This window comes from Nicotiana tomentosiformis, chromosome 12, assembly GCF_000390325.3.
Source record: "Nicotiana tomentosiformis chromosome 12, ASM39032v3, whole genome shotgun sequence".
In the NCBI taxonomy this organism is placed as follows: domain Eukaryota; kingdom Viridiplantae; phylum Streptophyta; class Magnoliopsida; order Solanales; family Solanaceae; genus Nicotiana; species Nicotiana tomentosiformis.
This window is the reverse complement of record NC_090823.1, coordinates 38,083,308-38,089,298: the sequence shown is the minus strand read 5'-3', so window position 1 is coordinate 38,089,298 and position 5,991 is coordinate 38,083,308.

Below are 5,991 nucleotides of genomic sequence, written 5' to 3'. Positions count from 1 at the left end.
GATAATTTTAAGTTGTTGAATCTGCTTCCAGAATCTATTAATTTTTCTTTAAAATTTATGAATAGATAAATAACAAAGAAAAGAAAAAAAAGTGTATGCGGGGCGGGCGGGTTGAAATCATAGAAATATGTGTGTGGGGCGGGCAGGTTAAATATTTAGCGGGTTAACGCTAAATCCGCCCCGCCCTGCCCCGCCCGCTCTGCCCCATTTGGCATCCCTAAATCCTAATTTGGAGCCGAAGGTTTGTGTTAATATCATTAAACAAATATCTAGTTGATATTTGTTGCTCCCCTGCTACTCCTTTTCCTCATTGAGAAAAGCGCATTTATGTTATTGTTCATAGTTCACTACCTGTTGGACGAAATTGATCTTGGACATTTTGTTCATTCACCCTCTTAGTAAATCTTTTTCAGGTATAGATATAACTCATTGCCACCTTGATGGAAACGCCGACGATGTGGAGTTTTGTACGTTTACTTTACAAGAAGAAGATCAGTCTAGTAGAACTGATAGTATATCCCTCTTTATGTTGATGCCAATTCAAGTCGCCTTAGTTTGGCACACATAGTAGAAACAGATGGTATTTTTGATATAAAATGGAGTTGAGTTTGTGAAAATTCGGGTCCACTACTTGTGTTAGAAAATTTGGGAGAGCAAAACAATACAAAAGAACACTCAAAACTCACAAAGAAGAAAGTGGAGAAAAAGATGATTTCTATTCAACTTGACTTACTCCAAATGGCTAGGAATACACGATTATTTATAGGATAAATCTTTCATGTATCTAACCTACACTACATATAAACATAATAACTAAGTCCATACCTCACATCTTTAAAGGTACATGGATGACACCTCTAGACATTGTATCTTCCAATGTACATCAATGTGTTCATACTCTAATACATGTACTAACTTAATATTCTAGTTCATGAATTAATGTAAACAAGTTTATATTGTTCACATTTCAACACTCCCCCCCCTCCCCCAAAAAAAAAAAATTGTTTCAGCAGTCCTAGAGGCATCTTTTGCTTTTGAAAGAGCTCGATCTTCAACGACTTGGTGAAAATATCAGCAATTTGGTCTTGTGACTTAACGTGCTCAAGTTCCACAACTTTATTAGATATGCAATCTCTAATAAAGTGATACCTAGTATCAATATGTTTGCTCCTTTCATGAAATATCGGGTTCTTTGCCAATTTAATAGCCGATTTGTTGTCAACAAAAATCTTTGTAGCATCTTCTTGTGGTTGGTGAAGTTCTTCCAACAAGCACCTTAGCCAAATTGTATGACAAACACAAGAACAAGCTGCTACATACTCCGCTTCACAAGTTGACAAAGTTACAATTGGTTGTTTCTTAGAATTCCATATAAATGCGGAATTTTCAAGAAAGAAAACAAACCTAGTAGTGCTCTTTCGATCATCAATATCACCAGCCCAATCAGTGTCACAATATCCAACAAGTTTGGAGTCTTTGGAAGATGAATAAAATATTCTATAATAAAAGGTACCTTTGATGTACCGAAGTATTCTTTTGGCTACCTTCAAATGGGAGGTAGTAGGCTCTTCCATAAAGCGACTGACAAGTCCAACACCAAAAAGAATATTCGGTCTTGTACATGTCAAATTCCTTAAGCTTCTAACAAGACTCTTAAAAAGTGTGAGATTGATCTTTTCTCCCTCTCCATGCTTGGACTCTTTAACTCCACATTCAACGGGGGTGCTTAGAGGATTGTAATTCTCCATCTCACATTTCTTGAGAATTTCCTTTTCATATTCTTCTTGAGAAATAAAAATGTCATCCTTCCTTTGTTGCACTTTGATTCTAAGATAGTAGGACATTAAGATGTCACCATTTTTAGCACTCTTGACATAAAGTGCATGTTCATGTGGACACTTTGAAAAATTATTTGCTTGGAAGTATTTATCAATTTCCAAGCCTGTGGCACTTGCTTCAATCCATAAAGAGCTTTTTTCAATTTCAACACTTTATTTTCATGTCCTTAAACCTTGTATCCCAAAGGTTGATTAATGTAAACCTCTTCCTCCAAAATACCATTCAAGAAAGCCGACTTCACATCCATTTGATGAATTTTCCATTGATTTGAGCTGCTAAAGATATAATAAAATGAATTATTTCCAAACGAACAACCGGTGAAAATATCTCATCATAGTCAATACCGGGCTTTTGTTTGTATCTCTTGACAACCAATCTTGCTTTGTACATTTTCACCTTACCTATAAAATTTTCCTTCAACTTGTACACCCATTTGATACCAATGGTGCTTTTGCCTTTTGGAAGTATGGCTAATTCTCAATTATCATTCTTCTTGATTGCCTTGATTTCTTCATCCATAGCATCTCTTCATTTAGTATTTTGGACAGCATCTTCATAAGTTAAAGGCTCACTATCCACCAACAAACAAAAGTGAGTCAAATCATATAAATCTTTTCTTACCACTTCTGTATTTTCATACAACTCATGAAGACATTTAGTTTTTTGAGGCACTTCACTTGAAGAACTTGAACTTGACTCATCTTCTTCTTGAACTTGTACTGGAGGTGTTGAAGGTGGTGTGATAGGCTGCGCCGCAACTTTTTCATCATTATCTTCATCAAAGAAAGTACTAAAAGAGTAATTTTGCTCTTTGGTTTTCCATTCCCAAGCATTATCATCATCAAACTCAACATCTCTACTTATGGTAACCTTGTCATTTTTTGGGTTATATAATTTATAACCTTTAGAACTTTGATCATAGCCAATGAAAATATACCTCTCACTTTTATAATCAAGCTTGAACCCCTTCTCATCCGGCACATGTGCATAGGCAATGCTCCCAAAAACTTGCAAATGAGCAACTTTTGGCTTGAAACTACTCCAAGCCTCTTGAGGTATTTTGTCACGAATACTCTTGGTGTGACATCGATTTGACAAATACACTGCACACGCAACTGCTTCAGCCCAAAACTCCTTTGGCATATTTTTTCTCTTCAATATACTTCGTGCCATATTGAGAATAGTCCGATTCTTTCTTTCTACGATGCCATTTTGTTGTGGTGATCTTGGAACAGTCAAAAAGTGACGAATTCCACTATTTTCACAAAACCCCTTGAATTTATTTGAAGTGAATTCTCCACCATTATCGAACCGCAATGACTTAACTTGATAGCCACTTTGTTTCTCCACCATACTCTTGAATTTTTTGAAACTATCAAACACTTATGATTTCACCTTCAAAAAATACACCCAAGTTTTTCTAGAAAAAATCATCAATGAAAAGTAAAAAATAATTACTTTTACCAAGTGAAGATGGCTTGATTGATCCGCACACATCCATGTGAATCAACTCCAATGGGCATCGGGCTCTAGTCAAAGACTCTTTAGGAAAGCTTTTTCTTGCTTGCTTTCCAAAGATACATCCTTCGTAAAGTTGGCTTGGATGATCAATAATTGGCAATCCATTAACCATGCTTTCTTTCTTCATCAACCTTAGACTATCAAAATTCACATTACCAAATCTCATATGCCAAAGCCAAGATGAATCTTTGATACATGAAAGCAAACACCTTGGAACATCATATTGAAGGTTCAAAACAAACATTTTATTATTAGCCATAGGAACTTTGGCTAACAATCTCCCATTTTCATATCTCAAGAACAACTTTTTATCTTTCAAATGAATATCATAATTTTTCTCCAAAAGCTATTCCAAACTTAAAATATTATTTTTCATATCCGGTACATATAAAATATTAGAAATTAATTGGTGACTACCATCTTTCAAGCGAATTAAAATCGTACCTTTTTCTTTGATTTTAACCCGCGAAGAGTCTCCAAAAGTGATGTTACCACCATTCAATTCTTCAAACTCCACAAATAAATTCTTTTCACAAATATGGCTACTTGCACTGGAGTCAAGATATCATTGATTTCTCTCTACACTTTCTTCTCTTTTGCAAGCGAGAACTAAAATACCATTTCCATCTTCATTTTTGCCCTCCATAAAATTATTTTTTTCCTCCATATTATTTTTACATTCCCAGAAAAAATGATCAAATTTATGACAAGTATAATATTCAATATTAGACTTAACATACCTTTCTTGATTTTGCCTCCATCATCTACCTCTCCCATGACCTCTTCCTTGATTAGAGTCTTGGCTCATATTTTCTTTATTTGGTGGTTGGCTACCACCTCTTCCTTTTTCACCACGGTCTTGTCCACGTCCACGACCTCTTTATTGCGAGCCACGCCTTTCATCTTTCTCCTTGAAAGAAATTTTTGCTTGCAATGCTTGTTCAACCGATTTTTCTTTCGGTTTCTTCAAATTTTCTTCATGTGCTTGCAAAAAAACCGTGAATTCCTCAATGGTCATGGTATTCAAATCTTTGAATTCTTTAATAGCCACAACAATATAATTAAATTTTGAATCAAGGGATTGTAGTATTTTTGCAACGACCCTATCATCACTCAAATCTTCACCATATCTCTTCATTTGATTGACAATAGCCAAAACTCTTGAAATATAATCTGAAACGGATTCGGATTCCTTCATATGCAATGATTCAAACTCTCCTCTTAAGGTTAGGAGACGAACTCTTTTCACTTTATCCAAACCTTTAAAGGAAGTTTCACTACTAGAAATTCGATAAAAATCGACCGCGGTCGACCGGTCAAACAACCGACCGAAAAATCGACCGAAATTGGTCAGTTTTTCAAAATATTTTTTTTAAATTTGTTTTTACAAAGTTTTACTTCGTGCAAGAATGTGGGAAACTATTTTTGTGTCCCGAAATTTTTTTCCAACAAACCGACCAACTTTGGATGGTTTTTCATTTAAAATAAATTAAAATTGATATTAAAAAAACCGTCGACATCGGTTGGTTATTTTCGCGCAAAAATACAATTAAAGAGTATAAATAAAATAAAAGACAGTCTTAAAATAAAATGCACTAATGGTCTAGTGGTAGAATAGTATCCTGCCATAGTATAGACCCCAGTTCGATTCCCAGATGGTGCATTTTTTAATTACATAATTAAAATACCGACCGACTTCGGTCGGTTTTTTCGGCAATTATTTCTTTTTTGGAATTAATTGACCAACCGAAATCGGTCGAAAAATACCGACCAAAGTCGGTCGGTTAGCTATACCGATCGCCACGAATCGGTTGATGTTTGCCAATTACCGACCAACATCGGTCGGCTTTTCCCGTTTTTTTAGTAGTGTTTGAAGAATCTCCCATGCTTTCTTTGAGGTGATTGCATTTGCAATCTTCTCAAACATCTTGTCATCCAATCATTGATGGATGAGAGTGAGCGCCTTTTGATCTTTCTATTTAAAGTCAACATCATCTTCCGCTTCATCACCTCTGACTTCCACCGGTTCCCAAACATCATAGGCACCAAGTAAAGCCTGCATCCGAATACATCGATTTTCATAAGTTCTCTTTTGTGAGCATAGGAACTTGAAAGGGAGTTCCATTACTATTTGTCATTTTCTCTCCAAGTTTGGTTGTCTCTCAAATACACAGACTCTGATACCACAATGTTAGAAAATTTGGGAGAGCAAGATAACACAAAAGAATACTCAAAACTCACAAAGAAGAAAGTGGAGGAAAAGATGATTTCTATTAAGCTTGAGTTACTCCAAATATCTAGGAATACATGGCTATTTATAGGATAAATCTTTCATGTATCTAGCCTACATTACATGTAAACATAATAACTAAGTCAACACCTCACATCTTTCAAGGTACATGGATGACACCTCTAGACATTATATCGTCCAATGTACATCAATGTGTCCATACTCTAATACATATACTGACTTAATATTCTAGTTCATAAACTAATGTAAACAAATATAAACAAGTTTATATTGTTCACATTTCAACACTCAAGATGATGCTGATGTTTATGTCAGATTTCACAAACTTTAATCTTGTTTGGATGAATCAGAATTTCCTGGTATATTTGAGCTTCTCTTTA